Genomic DNA, 21,644 nt, shown 5'->3' on the forward strand with positions numbered 1-21,644 from the left:
AATTTTAACGAAATACGAACACCCATTCTGATACGAGTTCAACAATACCAATTTTATAGAATTCCAATAACAAATTGTCCTCCAAATCTTGAATTTCGTTTTTGAAAAGTTTTACAAAAATGCCAATTTTCTCCATTAAAACTCAAATTAAACGATGAATATAGCCAAGGATTTATGAAATATAATCATTCTTGGATGTAGAACACTTACCGAGATGATTTTCTTGGAAAACCCACGAAGAATCGCTCAAAACCAAGCTCTACAACTCCAAAAATGATAAAATGGCTAATCCTCGAAATAAAGTACTTTTATGTTCTGCCTAGGTGTTTGTACATCGCGATCGCGGAAGAACTATTGCGATCGTGAAGAAGAAAATGGCTACTGACTCAAAATGTACTATGCGGTCGCGGAATGATGCACGTGATCGCGTAGAAGAAATGACACTGCCCACAAAAGGGCTATACGCAAACGCGGAAGGAGAGAGTGCGAACGCGATGAAGCAAAATTCAAAGGTTCATGATCGCGAACCTTACTGTGCGAACGTAATGAAGAAAAATATGGTACGTCAACAATATACTATGCGATCGCATGAGATAGCATGCGATCGCAGAAGAGAAGAGGAAATCATCAGCTCTTACAGTTGGGCTATGCGAACGCGGGCAGTGAGGTGCGAACGCGGAGAAAAAAAAAAGGCACACTTTCGCGATCGCGGACTGGCCTATGCGAATGCAAAGAAGGAAAATGGTCAGTCCCCCAAACAACCTTCGCGATCGCGCCTTCACCTACGCGATCACATAGAAGGGAACACCAGATATCAGAATAGCCATCCAAAACAAGAGAAAATGATTCGTAGCTCATCCGAAACGCACCTGAGACCCTCGGGACCTTAACCAAATATACCAACACATTCTAAAATACAATACGAACATAGTCGAGGCATCGAACCACGTCAAAACAACGCTGAAATTACGAATCACGCATTGAATCGAAGTATAAGTTTTCAAATCTTCCAACTTATATATTTAGCGCCGAAACTTATCAAATCAATCCGGAATGACTTTAAATTTTGCACACAAGTCATAAATGATATAACAAAGCTATTTCAATTTTTCAGAATCGAATTTCGACCTTGTTATCAAAAATTCAACTTTCAGTTGAACTTTCCAAAATGTCTATTTTCCAACTTTCGCCAAAAATGCGTCGAGTAGTCCTATGGACTTCTATATCCACACCCGTATATACGCCTAAGTCCGAAATCACCATACGAAACTATTGACATCATCTAAATTCCATTCCGAAGTCGTTTGCTTAAAAGTCAAACTCCGGTCAACTCTTTCTATTTCAAGCTTCAAAATGAGAATTGTTCTTTTAATTTAATTCTGAATCTTCCGAAAATCAAACTCGACCACACCCTTAGGTTATAATACATATTGCGAAGCTGCTCGAGACCTTAAGTCACTGAACGGGGCATTAATTCTTAAAACGACAAGTCGGGTCGTTACAGTAAGTGCTTGAGCACTCCTACAAATTAACCAGCGCCTCTATCCGGTGCTTGTGCTTTTTGGGGGCCGCGTAAATTATTGAAAGGATCCTCACGTATATATATATATATATATATATATATATATATATATATATATATATATATATATATATATGAAATATATATATACAGTCTTTTTGCCGAGGCTAACGGTGACCCCCTCCCCCAACGTAGGTCCTCCCCTGCTTCCAAGTTCGACCAACGGTCACCTTTTAATCTTAACTTGCTTTCGTTTATATTTTAATCACTAACTATATACCAACATGGTAGTTTTCTCTTTTGTTTTTGTTTCTCACTCGGTGTCTGGAAGCTACTTTGAGTTTCCGACTATCTGGCACTGTGTAAGGCCCATTAAAGAAGAAAGCGCGCCCTATATATGTGTTGTACTACATTACTCCTGGCATATTTCTTCATTATTGGAGCTAGGGGTTGTTGCTGCACGTCAAATTACTGCAACTCGAAAGTTATATGTGCTTGGGTATATGATGACGATATATATGCAGATTTCTTTAACTTTCATTAGTCATTATACCCATGCAGTGGAATGTGCTGAAGCTTCCAAAGAATTGTCAGAAATTTTCATTTGAGTCTGCAAAACATGTGAATTTATTCATTTTATCCCGTGATTACTCGCCGTACAATCTCGAGTACAACCCTAAGATATTTCCCTTTTTATTGTAGGACTCGTTCAAATATTACGCTCCCCATTTCAAAGAGATAGCACATAAATAGAGTAAATATTCAATTGAGAAAGATTTTATTTAATATATAAATAAGGGTAATATAGTGCAAAATTCCTCCTAATTAGTGTTTCTTACGGAGAGTGTAAACGAGAAATACGACAAATAATTTGGGACGGAGGAAGTAACTTTCTCCGCCACAAGTTATGACGAAAACCTTGACCGTTGAGGCAAAAACCTTTGATGATCTTCTGAAATACAATGGACTAATTATATCAATGGTAAAAACTTATCTGCACCAAATCATACTAATTAATCATAGTTAAGTGATAAATTAAGATGATAATACATTAATTAACTATGATTTAGTAATAATCATGTGAAGATTGCATATCTCAAAAAATTTATGTATTTTTTTCTATTTTGAGTAGTTTTTACTTAGTTTGTATATTGTACATATGACTTTTTAGTGATAAAACTCGTGGGCAATACCTTCTGCAATTTAGTGTGAGGAATTGAGTGTATGTAATGACGTTAAAAATCCATTGCGTATGCAGTTGAAGGTGAATTCTCCTTAGCATTAATGCATTCATATTTTGTTTGAGATATATCGTCACGAGAAAGTTTCAAATTCTTATTCAAATACAGTCGTTCTTACCTTTTTGGCATGGAAACCATTAATCCTTCTCTAAATTCAAAAGGTTGAAGGCGTCAATTCAACAATCTTACAAGTGGTGAAAGAAAATATTCAACATTCTAAGTAGTATATACTTCTATTACTACCTTTGTTTTCTTCGATTTTCCCATTATCTTATTGTTGCTACTGCTTCTCTTTCCATGACTTCTTCACTACTATATTTCCTTTTTACTATTTTCGAAATTTTGCTTTTCTTGAGTGGATGGTCTATCTGAAACAACATTTCTATTTTCACAAGGTAGGAGTAAGGTCTGCATACACACTACCCTCCCAAACTATACTAGCGGAATTACGCACACTGGATTTTTTTTTTTTGGTTGTTGTTGTTATTGTTGTAGTAAGTAGTTTATATTTCAACTTTTCCTTTCTCAATCACCTATATATATGTCCTGCCTCAATAAAATTATTGCATACACAACTCAAACACATACTATTTTTGTCCTCTCATATTCACTTAGTTGCATATAAAGAGCAAAAGAACGAAAAAATGTGGATTTCACTTGAAGCATTGGCCATGATTGGAGCTGATTATATTAAAGATGGAATAAGCATTGAAGAATTTGAACAATTTGAAGCAGAAGTTCCTTCTTATTTGTTAGCTGACAAAGAAGATGATGATGAAGTTTTATTCTCAAGCAGGAAGATGAAAATTCCCACAAAACATTCATATGAATTTTCTTTTTGTTCTCAAGAGTTTGATAGATGTGAAAATGATGAAAGGAAGCAGAAAACAGTTGGTGTTATGCTATTTGACGTATCACCAAAAATAGTTGGTGTTAGATATTGCAGTGCGTTGGCAGTCAGTATAAAACTAGTCAAATCAAATGTACATATATATACAAATGATCTTCACAACAAAGGGTACGAGTAAATACTGAAAATTCATGTACTTGATCTCAGCTTGCTTGAGATTGATAATATAGTTTTCTGTTCCATTTTTATTGTTGATTTGATTACAAGGATCCAATCTTGATTTGGAGTTCAAATGCATTTTTTGCCCTTTAAATATACAAGGTCTGCGGATGCCAAACCACTACCTCGATTCTCTCCAACAGATAAACTCCGAGAACTAACAACCGTCGTGTCCAGAAGTACTTGGACCTGCACACGAGGTGCAAGGTGTAGTATGAGTACAACCAACTTAGCAAGTAATAATACTAAATAAATAACTGAAAGTAGTGACGAGCTTCACAGTTGAGTCTAATTACAGTAATTTCCAACATAATAAGGTAGGCATGCTTTTAAGTTTAACATTTAAGGCCAAAACAGTAATTCCATGTCAAGTTCAACTGAATCATAAGATAATATCTCTCAGAAATTTCCAAAAAAAATAATGATATATGACAACTGAAGTGCAACAGTAATGAAATCAAATGCATCCTCTCAGGACCACAGTCACTCAGCCATTCCATTCACTCAGCACTCGCACTCAGTAGGTACCTGTACTTATTGGGGGGGTGTATAGACTCTTGAGGGGCTCCTACAGCCCAAGCGTTATAATCCGCACGGATAACTCACGTGTTGCATGAACAACTCACGTACTATAGTATCAATATCTGGATCCGCACGGACAACTCAAGTGTTGTACGGACAACTCACGTGCTATAGTATAATATATGGATCCGCAAGGATAACTCACGTGCTGCACGGACAACTCACGTGCTATAGTATAATATATTGATCCGCACAGACAACTCACGTGTTTCATGGACAACTCACGTGCTATAATATAATATCTCACAATCAGGCCCTCTGCCTCATTCAGTCATAAATCTCTCCAGTGTCTCGTGCTCTCAATAATCATAAAATCAGCCCAAACAACAATGATATGATGCATCAATGATGAACAATAGAAACTGAGATAAAATAAACAAGTGAACTGTGACTGATTACAAACAACAATTAAACAGATAGTTCAATATGTACACGACCTCTGTGGGTCCCTACAGTACCAACATATAATCTAATCATGATTTTTGGTTCAATTTTTCTACTACATGGAGAATGTACAGATAACAACAAATTATTCAACTACACTGTTCCATGGAATTTGACCAAGTCACTATTCCTACGGTGCACGCCCATACGCCCGTCACCTAGCATGTGTATTACGTCAAAACTGATCACATAACATATAATCTGAGGTTTCATACCCTCATAACCAAATTTAGAACTGTTATTTACCTCGAACTAGGTAACTCTTTATTCTGATATGCCTTTGCCTCGCGAATCGACCTCCGAACACCTCAAATCTAGCCACAGTTAATTCAATTCAATCAATACTAATTATAGGAATTAATTCCATATGAAAATACTAATTTTTCAACAAAATCGAAAATCTAACTCAAAAATCGCTTGTGGGGCCCACATCTCGAAATCTGACGAAACTCACAAAATTTGACAACCCATTTAATTACGAGTCTAACCATACCAATTTTATCAAATTCCGATAACAACTCGACCTCCAAATCTAATTTTTTTGTTTTTAAAAAGTTTTGCAAAAATCTTGATTTCTTCCATTTAAATCCGAAATAAATGATGAATATAACCATGGATTTATGAAATATAATCACTTTTGGATATAGGACACTTACCCAAGTCGAAGTCATGAAGAAATCCTCAAAATCGCCCAAGAACCGTGCTCCAAAAATCCAAAACGAAATGAAGGAAATGACCATTTTTGGTTCTTAAGTTTCTGCCCATCCGTCACTAAAAGTCCATTTTCCGTCACTAAAAGTCTATTTTCCGTCACTAAAAGCCCACACCAAACTTAGGTCCACCCCTGCTTCCAAGTTCGACCAACAGTCACCTTTTAATTTTAACTTGCTTTCGCTTCTATTTTAATCACTAACTACATACCAACATGGTAGTTTTCTCCTTTTTTTTTTTGTTTCTCACTCGATGCCCGGAAGCTGCTTTGAGTTTTCGACTATCTGGCGCTGTGTAAGATCCGTTAAAGAAGAAAGCGCACCCTATATATGTGTTGTACTACATTACTCCTGGCATATTTCTTCATTATTGGAGCTAGGGGTTGTTGCTGCACGTCAAATTACTGCAACTCGAAAGTTATATGTGCTTGTGTATATGATGACGATATATATGCAGATTTCTTTAACTTTCATTAGTCATTATACCCATGCAGTGGAATGTGCTGAAGCTTCCAAAGAATTGTCAGAAATTTGCATTTGAGTCTGCAAAACATGTGAATTTATTCATTTTATCATAATTTCTACGTTCCTATTAATTCATGTTTAAATAGACCCATTGATCCCGTGATTACTCGCCGTACAATCTCGAGTACAACCCTAAGATATTTCCCTTTTTATTGTAGGACTCGTTCAAATATTACGCTCCCCATTTCAAAGAGAGATAGCACATAAATAGAGTAAATATTCAATGGAGAAAGATTATATTTAATATATAAATAAGGGTAATATAGTGCAAAATTCCTCCTAATTAGTGTTTCTTACAGAGAGTATAAACGAGAAATACGACAAATAATTTGGGACGGAGGAAGTAACTTTCTCCCCCACAAGTTGTGACGAAAACCTTGACCGTTGAGGCAAAAACCTTTGATGATCTTCTGAAATACAATGGACTAATTATATCAATGGTAAAAACTTATCTGCACCAAATCATACTAATTAATCAATAGTTAAGTGATAAATTAAGATGATAATACATTAATTAACTATGATTTAGTAATAATCATGTGAAGATTGCATATCTCAAAAAATTTATGTATTTGTTTCTATTTTGAGTAGTTTTTACTTAGTTTGTATATTGTACATATGACTTTTTAGTGATAAAACTCGTGGGCAATACCTTCTGCAATTTAGTGTGAGGAATTGAGTGTATGTAGCGACGTTAAAAATCCATTGCGTATGCAGTTGAAGGTGAATTCTCCTTAGCATTAATGCATTCATATTTTGTTTGAGATATATCGTCACGAGAAAGTTTCAAATTCTTATTCAAATACAGTCATTCTTACCTTTTTGGCATGGAAACCATTAATCCTTCTCTAAATTCAATTTTCCTATTATCTTATTGTTGCTACTACTTCTCTTTCCATGACTTCTTCACTACTATATTTACTTTTCACTATTGTCGGAATTTTGCTTTCCTTGAGTGGATGGTTTGTCTGAAACAACATTTCTATCTTCACAAGATAGGAGTAAGTAGTTTATATTTCAACTTTTGCTTTGTCAATCACCTATATATATGTCCTGCCTCAATAAAATTATTGCATACACAACTCAAACACATACTATTTTTGTCCTCCCATATTCACTTAGTTGCTTATAAAGAGCAAAAGAACGAAAAAATGTCTATTTCACTTGAAGCATTGGCCATGATTGGAGCTGATTATATTAAAGATGGAATAAGCATTGAAGAATTTGAACAATTTGAAGCAGAAGTTCCTTCTTATTTGTTAGCTGACAAAGAAGATGATGTTGAAGTTTTATTCTCAAGCAGGAAGATGAAAATTCCCACAAAACATTCATATGAATTTTCTTTTTGTTCTCAAGAGTTTGATAGATGTGAAAATGATGAAAGGAAGCAGAAAACAGTTGGTGTTATGCTATTTGACGCATCACCAAAAATAGTTGGTGTTAGATAACAGTTGCATTGCGTTGGCAGTCAGTATAAAACTAGTCAAATCAAATGTACATATATATACAAATGATCTTCACAACAAAGGGTACGAGTAAATACTGAAAATTCATGTACTTGATCTCAGCTAGCTTGAGATTGATAATATAGTTTTCTGTTCCATTTTTATTGTTGATTTGATTACAAGGATCCAATCTTGATTTGGAGTTCAAATGCATTTTTTGCCCTTTAAATATACAAGTATAGTCTGCTTAACCCGTTATATCTTATAGGACAACAAATAATATTGACATGAGGCAAAGGTTTTTGAGCTTATGATCAAGTGTAATGAAGTTCACCAACCTAAGCCATGAATTTAAACCCATTGACCTTGTCCTGGTAAGCAACGCCAAGGGATCGTATGGCTAATACACGTATTCTAATTCGACATTTCATTTTATGCAGATAAAATTGTACACATAGAATCTTGCATATACATCGGGTAACATTTAACATGAAGCCAAATGCTGCATTAATTATGTCTAGATTACTTATTCTTATACGGCTAATCATGACGCTACATTAGTTATACGAGACTTGTTGGACAATTGCTATCGGGCTGGATCCACCAATAAGGGGTGTTAACTAGGCCGTTAACCCAATAAGGAATTTCTGTTTTATGGCACTAAAACGTCAAAAGACGAGGAACGACCATGCCGAAGCAATGACTATTGTTCATTAGGTATTTTTAACGGGCCCGCAAAATTTAGGCGATCAGAGCCGATCGCCCGGATTCATGCAGATGGCGTGTACTATCACATACAAAAATTTAGAAATCATCCTAAATTCTTATTTTATGTCCCTAAAACGGCAAAAACGAGAAACAATCATGGCGAAGCGATAACTAATCTTCATTAGATCATTTTTTATGATCCAGTAAAATTTTAGATTATTCGGAGCCAGTTGTCCGGATTCATGACGATCGCTTTAGGTCCTAAAACACCAAAAAACGAGAAACGACCATGACTATTGTTCATTAGGTCATTTTTAACGGGCCCATAAAATTTTAGACGATCAGAGCCGGTCGCCCGGATTCATGCAGATGGCCTGTACTATAACATACAAAAATTTGGAAATCGTCCTAAATTCTAATTTTATATCCCTAAAATGGCAAAAAACGAGAAACAATCATGCCGAAGCGATAACTAATCTTCATTAGATCATTTTTTATGATCCAGTAAAATTTTAGATTATTCGGAGCCAGTTGCCCGGATTCATGATGATGGCTTTAGGTCCTAAAACGCCAAAAAACGAGAAACGATTATGCCGAATCAGTGACTATTGTTCATTAGGTCGTTTTGATGGGCCCGCAAAATTTTTAGGCGATTCGTATTTGGTCTCCCAGATTCATATAGATGGCGTGGACTATAACACACGAAAATTTGAAAATCATCTTCATTTCCTTTTTCATGGCCCTAAAACGCCAAAAAACAAGGAGCGGTCATGTCGAAGAGATGAATATTGTTTATTAGATCATTTTTTATGGTTCTGCAAAATTTTAGGTGATTCGGAGCCTGTCGCGTGGATTCATGCAGATGGTGTGGAATATAGCACACGAAAATTTAGAAATCGTCAAAACTTCTTGTTTTACGGCCCAAAAACACTAAAAAATGAAGAACGCCCATGCCTAAGCGATGACTATTGTTCATTATGTTATTTTTGGTGGGCCTGCAAAATGTTTGGCGATTCGGAGCAGCTTGCCTGGATTCATGCAGATGGCGTGGATTACAACATACGAAAATATGGAAATCGTCCACAATTCCTGTTTTTTAGCCCTAAAATGCCAAAAAATGAGGAACGATCATGGCTAAGTGATGAATATTGTTCTTTATGTCATTTTTTATAGGCCCGCAAAATTTTAGTCAATTCGGAGTTGGTCACCCGGATTCATGCAGATGGCGTAGACTATAGCACACGAAAATTTGAAAATCGTCCTAAATTCCTATTTTATGCTCCTAAAATGCCAAACAATGAGTAATGGTCATGCCGAAGCAATGACTATTGTTCACTAGGTTAATTTTATAGGCCCGCAAAATTTTAGGTGACTCGGAGTCGGTCGCCCTGATTCATGCAGATGGCGTGGACTATAGCACATAAAAATTTGAAAATCGTCATAAATTCCCATTTTATGGCCATAAAATGTCAAAAAAGAGGAACGGTCAGTCGAACTGATGCCTCTTGTTCATTTAGTCATTTTTGATGGGCCCGCAAAATTTTAGGTGATTCGGAGTCGGTTACCCAGATTCATACAGATGTCGTGGACTATATAATATGAAAATTTGAAAATCGTCCTATATTCCTATTTTATGGCCCTAAAACGCCAAAATATGAGGAACGGTCATGCCGAATCGATAACTATTGTTCAGGTCACTTTTTATGGGCCTGCAAAATTTTAAGTGATTCAGAGTCGGTCGCCTGGATTCATGAAGATGGCGTGGGTTATAGCACACGAAAATATAGATATCGTCATGAATACTTATTTTATGGCCCTAAACGTCAAAGTGATGATAATTGTTCATTAGGTCATTTTTATGGGCCCGCAAAATATTAGGCACTTCGGAACTAGTCGCCCGGATTCATGCGGATGGTTTAGACTATTGGTTCAGAGCCTTCGAATTTAGGTTTTCAAAAATTATTATTTGTTTGGATTAGGTGTTGTTGCAAACAATTGAGAATATTGTTTGGAGTTTATATCTCAACTTTGAGGGTGTTTTGGTGAAGATTAGACTTCATTTTGGCTGAATTTCAGATTGAAACTCGAAGAAGAAGAAGAAGAAGAAGAAGAAGAAGAAGAAGAAGAAGAAGAAGAAGAAGAAGAAGACATGACATACATTATACTTATAAAATTGTAGTAAAGTTGTAGTAAAATTGTAGAAAAATTATATTCTGTTGTTTATATATATTTTTTTATTTAAATATTGAATGATAGTTGACCAATATTGTTTAAAAATTATATTTAAGTTGTATAATATTATAGTTGTATATAACTGGATAGAAATAATATATGAAAATTGTAGATAAGTTTTATAATATATAATTAGTTGTATGAAATTTATTTTTACTATGTATAAATCAGATACAAAATATACAAAAGACATATTGTATAAAAATTATATTTATGTTGGACTCTTAACCAAAGGAAGTCAGCTCATTTAAAGTGAAAGGAAACGAAAAAGAACTAAAAAGGAAGAAACTGAGCGGTCATTCATTGTGCTAAAGCTAGAAAACAGTTGCTCTTCGTGTTTAAACTATCTAACGTAACAATAACCCAGTTTAGAATTTTACGTTGAATTACCCTGCATCAGCAGAAATGAAAATGAATTTTGCAGTCTAATATTTTTTTTTTTGATAAGTTATTACCCCATCGAGTCTGTTTCTAATAATTACATTAAATACCATGGAGTTCCATACCATTGTGCAAAGTCCTTACAAATTATTAGTAATACTAATAACGACACAAGACAGAGGATGTGTTTGGTATGAAGGGAAAATATTTTTCAATTTTTTCATGTTTGGTTGGTTTAAATGTTTTGGAAAACATTTTCCTTATCAACTCATTTTCCTCCAAATGGAGGAAAATATTTTCCTTATTAAGAGAAGGGAAAATATTTTCCAAAACTCCTTCTCAACCTTCTCCACCCTCACTAACCCACCCCACAAACTCACCCACCTAACCCCATCCCATGCCTACCCACCCTTCCCATCTCCCCAAAATCACCACCCACCCTACTAACCCCCCGCAAAAAAAAAGCTTACTTTTTTTTTTTGTAATTTTAAATTTATGTTTTTTCGTTTTTCTACATTACCCACCCCCACCCGCACCCCGCCAACCACTCCCCCACTACCCCCACCCCCGCACAAAAAAATTTTTGTTTTACTTTTTTTTTGTAATTTTTAAATTTCTGTTTTTCTTTTTTCTGCACCACCCATCCCTCCCCCCGCCCCACTGCCCCCACCCCACCCCACTGCCCCCCCCCACCGCACAAAAAAAGTTTTTTTTTAACTTTGTTTTTTGTAATTTTAAATTTTTATTTTTTTTTTCGTTTTTCTGCATCCCCTCCCCCGGAAAAAAAATATTTTTTATATATATTTTCAGTTTTAGTTTTTTCATCTTTCGGTTTACAGGTTCAAAATTTTACAAGTTCTAAAGTTATGAGTTCGGAGGTTTATGTGTTTGGAAGTTTACGGGTTTAGAAATTATAAAGTTTTCGGGTTTGAAATTTCGCGGTTTCGAAAGTTTAGCGGTTCGGAAGTTTATGAATTTGTGGGTTCAGAAGGTTGTTGGTTCGAAAGTTTATGGCTTAATGTTTTTTGTATCTAAATTATTTATGAATACTCTTGAGCAGTTATTTTCCTTAATCTGCGTACCAAACACCGAAAAATGAATAAAATTACTACTTGTTTTTCAAGAAAATATTTTCCATTATACCAAACACACCCAGAATCAAAGAACTAGAGATGGGGTGATCAAGGGAATGGAGATTGGCCAACCTCATTGGTAGATGCACAATGATCCATTTGGGCATAACTATCTAAGTACCTAGCGGTGACAGGAACATCCACAAAATCAGAAGGCATGGTGATTTCTATATTTTGCTATGAAGTAGTAGAAGATGAGATATGGGGAGAAAGATAGGGCGACGGTACTCGAGATCTGAGGGATTAGATTCTCTAAATTCCTAAATATAAGTTCAATCTCGAGAGAAGAGGGGAGAAAGGAGAGAAAAAAAGAAAAGGATGTAACTAAATCTCTTGATTGAAAACACAAATAATTAATTGGGAGCTTTTTAAGGTGCATTGTGTATATTTTGTAACTTAAACGTGTTTAGGTCGGGTAAATACCAAAACATGGATATTTTTCGTAATAAAGTTTCAAATAGTGTATGGGAATGAAAAAATCTCATTACAAAATTATCTAGTTTGAATCACCTGTAACTACCTAATAAGTGATCTAATAGTATAAATAATTTTTACATTGTCGATACGTAGAACCTAAACTCTTTTTTTATTACTTTACTTTGCTCCCAATAACTATGTTTTTTTTATTTAATTTATTCTTTTCTGTGATCCCCGAAAGATATCATGTACAGATATATTATCGTTGTTGAAGAGGGACACTTCCATCCGTTGGTTGCAAGGAAATAATTGGATTTTGACTTTTCCAACACTCTTTAAAACAGACTATAAATTTGCAACTAAATCACCCAAGCCGACTAGATTATCAAACATGAATCACGTCCGAGACTAGAGAAATAGCACAATAGTAAAGAAAACGTACAAATCCGTTTTAAGAACCAAGATCTATTTACATGTGTAGCGTTGTGTTGTTTTTTAGTTTTCATTGCCCCTATACATAACTAAACTTGCAAAAGAAACCCAAAGAAAAAAAATGTAAAGCTTGATAAAGTAAAATTCGGTTACAAATAAAGAGTATTCCTACTCCATATTATAGTAATACATGACAAATACGGTCACGCAAATTGATTTAAATATATAATATGATGTTCAAATCAATTCGTGAAAAGATCTTATGAACCCTATGATGTTTGGCTATAATTCTATATTTTTAGTGCATTACTTATCTTATATTTTGGGGCTTTAATGCTAAATTATACTATATTTGTGCTTAATTGAGTTTATTTTATGTATAGGTACGTTGAAGATAAAATTAAGAGCAAAGTAGAGGTTTTATGTGTATTTTATGCACTACAAAAATGGCTCGTGATTATTTGATGATGGAAAATATTATGAAGTTATGATTTGATGATTGAAGACATAATGATGGGGTGATAATTAAAATAAAAAAAGAGTACTAAGAGTTGAAAAGTAAAGAAAAGAAATGTAACGACCCGACCGGTCGTTTTGAGTATCACAACCATGTTCTCCCATTTACTGCTCAATTTATGCCTTACAATTGATTTATGACTTATCGGGTTAGTTGGTTCGGGTCCGGAAGGATTTCGGAGTGAAATGAGAAACTTAGTTTCATAATTGAAAACTTAAGTTGGAAAAGTTGATCGGATATTGACTTATATGTAAACGACCTCGGAATTTAATTCTGATGATTCCAATAGCTCCGTATGGTAATTTTGGACTTAGGAGCGTGTCCGAAAAATTATTTGGAGGTCGGTAGTGAAATTAGGCTTGAAATGCCGAAAGTTGAATTTTTGGGAAGTTTGAATGAGGGTTGACTTTTTTATATCGTGGTCGGAATCCGATTCTGAAAATTGAAATAGTTTTGTTATGTCATTTATGACTTGCGTGCAAAATTTAAAGTCATTCCGGATTGATTTGATGTATTTCGGCACAAGATATAGAACTTGAAATTTCAAAGTTCATTAATCTCGAATTGGGGCATGATTTGTGGTTTTAGCGTTGTTTGATGTGATTTGAGGCTTCGACTAAGTTCGTATGATGTTTTAAGACTTGTTGGTATATTTGGTTGAGGTCTCGAAGGGCTCGGGTGAGTTTCGGGGTGGTTTCGGACCATTTTTAGGCAATTCTTAGTTGCTGGTTTTTGGCCACAGAGGTATGCATTGCGATCGCGGACAAATGGCAGCGATCGCGAAGAGCAATTTTGCTGTTTGGGTACTAGGAATCGCGATCGCGGAAGCTTTTCGCGATCGCGTAGAGTAAAATCCTGCTGCACTGACCCAACTTTGGAAGTTATATCTCGCAATCTATAAGAAATTTGGAGATGATCTAAAACTAAAAGTTGTAGCTCTTGATGTCTAGGTTTCAGAAAGGTAAACCATTTGTGATTTGGAGTTGTGTACGAAATGTTATGGTGGATACACTATAGGTTTTCTGGGAAGAGTTTAGAAATCTCCGTTGCATAGGGCTGATATTGAAAGCGTATATCTAAAAATCTATAAGGAATTTGGAAATGAGCAACAAATGAAAGTTATAGCCCTTGGTATCTAGTTTGCAGAAAGTTAAACCATTTACAATTTAGAGTTTTGTACAAAAGGTTATGACCATTATACTAGAGGCTATCTGGAAGAGTTGGAGGAGTTTGTTCTTCGCGATCGCGATTGGTTTTCTGCGATCGCGAAGAGCAATTTTGGGGCTGAAAAATTTTGTGCTTCGCGATCGTGAAGAGTAAATGCCTGGACAGAAGATATATTTTGAGGTTTCGGTAATTTCAACTCATTTGGAGCTATGGAGCTCGGATTGAAGTGATTTTTTAGGCGATTTTCACCATATGGATTGGGGTAAATGATTCTAAATCGATTTTTGTTAAATTACACGAATCTATCATTATTTTTATCAATAAATTAGTATTTTGGGTTTAAAATAGTAGAAACATTCATAAATTTTAATTGAGAATTTGAAAGTCGAGTTGTGGTCGGATTTGAGTAATTTTAGTATGGTTGGACTCGCGGTTGAATGGGGGTTCGAATTTTGTGGGTTTTATCGGATTCCGAGACGTGGGCCCTAAAGGTGATTTTTGGGGCGTAATTTTGGATTTTTGAAAAATATTAATATTTTCATATGGAATTAATTCCTATAATTTTTATGGGCTGAATCAAATTATTTGTGTCTAGATTCGAGCCGTTTGAAAGTTGATACATGCAGAATGGAATTTCTGGAGCATTGCTTAGCTTGCTCGATATTGGATTTGGCTTGTTCGAGTTAAGTAACTCTTCTAATCTTGGAGTTAAGGGTATGACCCTGAATATATATATTATGTGAATTGTTGGGAGATGATGCACATGTTAGGTGACGGGCGTGTGGGCGTGCACTATAGAAATTGTGACATAGTTGATTATGTGGAATTTTGTAGTTAAATAATCTTGGCAATTTCCATACGGTTTTATGTGTTAAAGAAATTAAGCTGAAAAGCATATTAAAATTCATGTTGAGGCTATGTGTCAGTAATATTGGGACCCACGGAGGTCATATTGCTGTGAATTATTTGTTTTAAATTGAAAATTATACTCAGTCATATTCATGTCATTATATATCATATCTCAGACTCTGTTATTATTTATTGATACATCATATCATCATTTCTAGGCTATTTTCATGACATTGTGAGCCCATGAGAGAGATACTGGAGAGATTGATGACTGAGTGAGATCGAGGGCCTGATTGTGAGGATTATTATGTAGATCGGGGCTGCCCGCCTGCAGCAGGCCTTATAGGCTTTATTACAGCACGTGAGTTGGCCGTGCAGATCTAGATATTATTATAGCACGTGAGTTGGCCATGCGGATCCAGATATTATTATAGCACGTGAGTTGTCCGTGCAGATTATAGCGCTTGGGCTGAAGGAACCCCTCCAGAGTCTGTACACCCCCCAGTGAGCACAGGTGCCTACTGAGTGCGAGTGTCGAGTGCGAGTGCTGAGTGACTGGGAGGACTGAGTGAAATGATACTCTGGGAGTATGCATATGATTTTATCACTGAGTTGCATCGCATTGACATGCACACATGACTTACAGGCATAGAGATGTATTTTTCTTATGTTGTACAGTATCACATCATTCATGATTTCTCACACATGTTGACAGATGGGCATAGTGATGCATTTATTTTATACGGGTTATCTGGAAAGAAAATGAAACATCTCATTATTATTGAAAGGATTTTAGGAAAATTATTGCTTTCAAACTTATTCATATTTTTGGAAATTTCGGTAAACGATTTGGATTTTTCACTGATGTACTTGAAAGAGAAGAACTATTTTTAGAAATCATGATTTAACTGAGTATTTTATTTCTGAGTTACTTCTTATATTATTGGCTTTACGTTGTTATGGACTGTGGTGAACTATTGGTTTTGGACACGGCCTTGATAAAAGCTCGTCACTACTTTCAATCTAAGGTTAGGTTTGTTACTTACTCAGTACATGGGGTCAGTTGTACTGATACTACACTTCTGCACATTGTGTGCAGATGTTGGCTGTTGTTTTTGATGTGCTCGATGGTTGCCGGATTTGAAGATGTACCTGGATTCCTATTGTAGCTGTCTCTTGCTCATGGTAGCCTTCGATTTTTAAAAGCGTTGTTTATGTACTATTCAAACATACTATGTATTTATTTCATCTCTGCTTTGTTAACTCTATTCTTAGAAGCTTATGATTTGTACTACCAGTTCTTGGGAAAATGTATTGGTTTTATCTATTTTTTTTATTTAATTGCCTTATTAATTTCATTGGAATTGGATAGTTGGTAATTGGCTTACCTAGCGGGTTGGGTTAGGTGCCATCACGACTAGTTGGATTTTGGGTCATGACAATGTGGTACCAGAGCTCTAGGTTCATAGGTTCTACGATTCATGAGAAAGTGTCTAGTTGAGTCTTGCAGATCGGTATGATGACGTCCATACTTATCTTCGAGAGGCTACAGGGCATTTAGGATATATACTTCCCATATTTCTTTCCTTATCATGTGGGATTGATTCAGCTTGAGACATAACTCTTTGAATTCCTTCCACGTATTCGTATGCACACATGAGCGCTCGGTATTAGTTGTGCATCGCCGGCTTATGATTCTATGAATGAGGTTCGAGATGTGTATTTTATGTTTTGTCGATGGGCCAGTCTAGAGGACTTGGGGCCATGGTTAGACCACAACTTAAGCTCGGTAGCTTCAGTTGTAATTTGCACATTTGGACTCATATGTCCGGTGATGTCCCTATGAGTAAAATTTGTGGCTCGATGAGCGGTGAAATGGCTTTGTGATGAGTATGATGTAACTGCAGGATATGTTAAGACGATGTGAATGTAGCGAGAAGTGTTTCCTTGAAGTGTAAAGGAAGGTCGTTGGGTGCTTGATTTTCGTTTTGATGTGACATACAGTCTCGAGTGTGAATGTTTTGAAAGATCTTTCATGTTGTTAAATTTTTGGGAAAATTAAATTCTCGTGTCTGGTTAATGAGTTTGGACTCAGAAAGATTAAGTGATTTCATAGTAATTGTGGCTGCGAAAGAGTATAACAAGATGCCAAATTGACGCTAAGCTGGCGGTTTATCTCCTGCAGAGTAATATACGTAGGTGTGTTCTTTATAATGTTGATTGGAGAGTTTTTTTTCTACCAGCGGGTTATATGTGTTGAAATTTGAATTTGAATTTGGTTGAGAAAGTTGATTTGACTTTCAAGAGAATAAATGCGAGCTTAGAGGATGATCGAGGTATTTTATGGTTGGTGTTACATGAGCTTGAGAAGAATTTTCATTGAACCGACTGCAACATCATGGCATTAATAGAGTATGGGTATTGTGAGTTATCGAATGTTTTGATTTATGGCTTTGAGCCAAGTGAGGGAGTCTGCTATTGACAATTTAATCCATGGCTATGTGTCAAATTTTTGTTTTGGTTTGAAGTATACTTGGAAAACAGTGATGACTTGCAGAGGTGGAGTTCGAGAATGACTCGAGCAAGAAAATTTCTAGATACAGGTTATATTGCGCTTTATAAGTATATGAAAATCATAGGATGAGTTAGTTGATATTTGTGAAAGATGTAGTGCGCGCATAGTATGTATTTGATAGGTGGTATTAAAGTAGAGTTACTTCTTTGAATGTTGTTGTGCTAATGGGGCACGTATCTTTTGGCCCATTTGGGCTGTGTAATGTGGATTTGAACAACGGGGGTGACTCTCGAGAAAGTTCTAATGGATTCGAGATTAATATGTAACAATTGAGAATTTTTGGCGCATTTGTTTATGGCTAAAATCTAAGATTTAAGTTGGATGGTGTTGAGACTTGTGGACTTTTTGTATATCATTATAGATTTTATATTTCGGTATCAGGAAGGTGAATGAAGCGGCGTTACACTCAAATAAGGTATTTTCAGAGTGGGTGTTTCGGTTGTGGTATTTATAGGGGTAATTATGATGTGGTGAGACTCTACAGATATTTTGGTGGCAATATTCTTGGGTTTGGTGACCTATGTGGTTTGGTCGAGTTAGAGAAATTTAGTTCTAATAGCTTGGTTATGTGCAGATGGATTTCAAAGTGTTCTTGATAGTTTATACCATGGTTTGAACCAGATATTTTCTACTGGTGTGGGAAACTTGTTGTGTATTGTGATTTTATCCTGGAAGGAAGCAAGAGGAAGGATTCTAACTAACCGGGTATGTAATGTGCTGGTGACTCAGAGTTGATAATGGGATTCGTGTGCTTGCCACATGATGGCATAATAGATGTGGTGTGTTGTACGGGATTAGGATTTACATGTACAAGGTGACAGTTCAGTCTTAAAGAGAAGGTAACGAATGTTGGACAGCATGGTTAGTTTCAGATATTTCTATGAATGTTATAACTGCTCGGTAATTCCTGAGAAGGGTGCGCATTTCAGAAGGCCCGTTGTGTTTTGACTTAAGGATGTTCATCGGTATTATAGTACTTACCTGATTGATAGACTACTGATATTCATATTATTGCTATGTAGCACGGAAGAATTATGAAAGTATTCCTCATGGGTTATCGTGAATGGAAGATGTGTTAGTCATTTTAGTGCTGGAGTTGGGATCAATTATGGTGATTCATGCATTCGATGAATTTGGAGACTGGGAGTTCTCATAAGTATATTGTTTCTGGGTTGCGACCTATTTGAGGTGACTATTTTATTTAAAACTCGGTGGAGGCACTAGTTGCGTTAATTATTTTTAATTGCTAGGCGCTATGAGTGCGCATATATGTGAGGTTTGAGCCCATATGTGGGCATTAGAACAAGTATTCATACTCGGAAGAATGCTTGGGCCATAATATGCCCAGAGTTGACTGTTAACCATAAAGTTATAACGTTTTCCGTATTCGTACTGTCACGACCCAATTTTTCCTCCGTTTGGTATCGTGATGGCACCTAGTCTTAGGGACTAGATAAGCCTAACATTTATTGAAATAATATTATTTAAATAATATCTAACAAGTTAAATAGAAATCTCTTACAATTCCCAAAACCGGTAGTACAAGTCATAAGCTCTACAAAGTTTTTGCTAGAAAACTTCTAAATACAACTGTCCAGAAATAAGAAGAAACAGTGCAAAACGAAAACTTGAAGGTGACTTCGAAGCCTGCAAACGCAGCGGCAGGTTTACCTTGAGTCTCCGCAGTAACAGTCCACACAGCTAGCTAACGAACAATTACCTGGATCTGCACAAAAACATTGTGCAGAAGAGTACCATGAGCACACCACAGCAGTGCCCAGTAAGTGTCAAGACTAACCTCGGTGGGATAGTGACGAGGAACAGTCAAGACACTCACTGGTCTAATAAACTAAACAGGTACAAGTATATGAGCAGCAGAAGTATGATGTCTACATAAAGACTATGCAATATGGCTCACAGTACAGTAATGGAAATAAGGAAGGAAACAACCAGTGTCAGCGAAATATCATGAAAATGACACAGAAAAATGAATGGAACCCAACCTAAATCCGGAATCACAAATACAACAAGGACAAGTAATAACGCAGAAACTACAACCGCTTTTACATCAGGTTTTAGCCAACAACTTCACGAGGTACCGAACCTCGGACAATTCACAACTCACGGGTCTCAATACCTGAACCCTAACACTTGGCATCATGTGCCCTCATAACACCTCATAACCGCACTGACGACTCTCGTGCCAATAGAGCCATTATCACATAGAAGGCAAGTAAACAAGGGTGAGCATTTATGCTCAACAATATCAAGAACACCTATTATCCGATAAGAGTGCTTAACTATGTGTATGCTTGTGCAAGTGTCCTACCATAGTCCATATCAGCAAATAAGCATAAGGAAAAAGAATGGACATCACGTAGAATATTTTTTCATAGCTTTCACAAGATAAAGCTCACACAGGTACGTATGCCACTATACAAATATCAACAACAAGAATGCCCATAGACCACAAATCATCACAAATCAACCCCTGACACAACCCACCTTGTCTCGCCACGTGTGCAATAGTAACATAAATGCCCGCCTTGTCTCGCCACATGTGCATAATAATGTTCCAACCTTGTCTCGCCACATGCGCAACCCACATATAAATATATACATATTCCGCCTTGTCACGCTGCATGTGCAAATATCAATGGTAACAATAGCACGGCAGAAACCTCATGCAACCCTATAATAACAACCGCACGGAAGAAACCTCGTGCATCACAATAATAACAACCGCACGGTAGAAACCTCGTGCATCACCACTACAAGTACAACAGCAACAATGACAATAATACAAAGTACGACAAGTAAATCAACTCAAGAACTTTAATTCACAAAGAAACGATAGAACCAATTCACAAGGAATAACCATAGTAAATAATGCTAGGCATAAAGAGAACAACTCAACAAAGGAAAAACTAATGTGTAGCAACGATCCCACAATATACACTTCAACAACAGGGAAGCTAACACGAATCAAATAATTCCAAATAAAACAAGTCGACTAAGATATAGGATATCTAAACTTCTTTTAAGGTTGAGGAAATTACGAAGGATTTTCAATAATTCAATTAAGGATAAGCAGCGGAAAAATAATCTTAACCTCAATTAAGACTGAACAATTATAGGATGAAATAATATAAATTCCAAATAAAGATAAGCAGTTATGAAAAGATAGCATGACAATAGAGGAGGTAAAATCTTCAGTTACGTCAAATAAGAGTCAAATAGGCAATAAGAGTAAATCCTGCAAACGATTAATTCTAATTAAAGCATGTAGAGGTGAAACTAGTAGATAGGAACTTAATCATATCAAGAACAACTCCATACTCAGTAAATACAAGGACCTAAGAATCCTAAAAGGCCAACTTTTCACAAATAAGTCTGAGCACGCACTCGTCACCTCGCGTACATGGACTACAATCATCATAGAAGACTCAAATCCTAAGGGAAAAATCCCCCACACAAGGTTAGGAAAGATACTTGCCTCAGAGAAGACAGACCGATACTCAAAAATGAACTTCTCGGGTAAAATGACCTCCGGGCGGCTCAAATCTAATCAAAATAACTTCAAAGCACAAATAAAACACATAAGAGACTATTCTGGATTATAAAGTCTCAATCTTTATCAAAATCTAAAAATCGGTCCAAAAGTCGACCCCCGGGCCCGCACCTCGGAACCCGAC

Source organism: Nicotiana tomentosiformis, chromosome 5, assembly GCF_000390325.3.
Source record: "Nicotiana tomentosiformis chromosome 5, ASM39032v3, whole genome shotgun sequence".
Taxonomy (NCBI): Eukaryota; Viridiplantae; Streptophyta; class Magnoliopsida; order Solanales; family Solanaceae; genus Nicotiana; species Nicotiana tomentosiformis.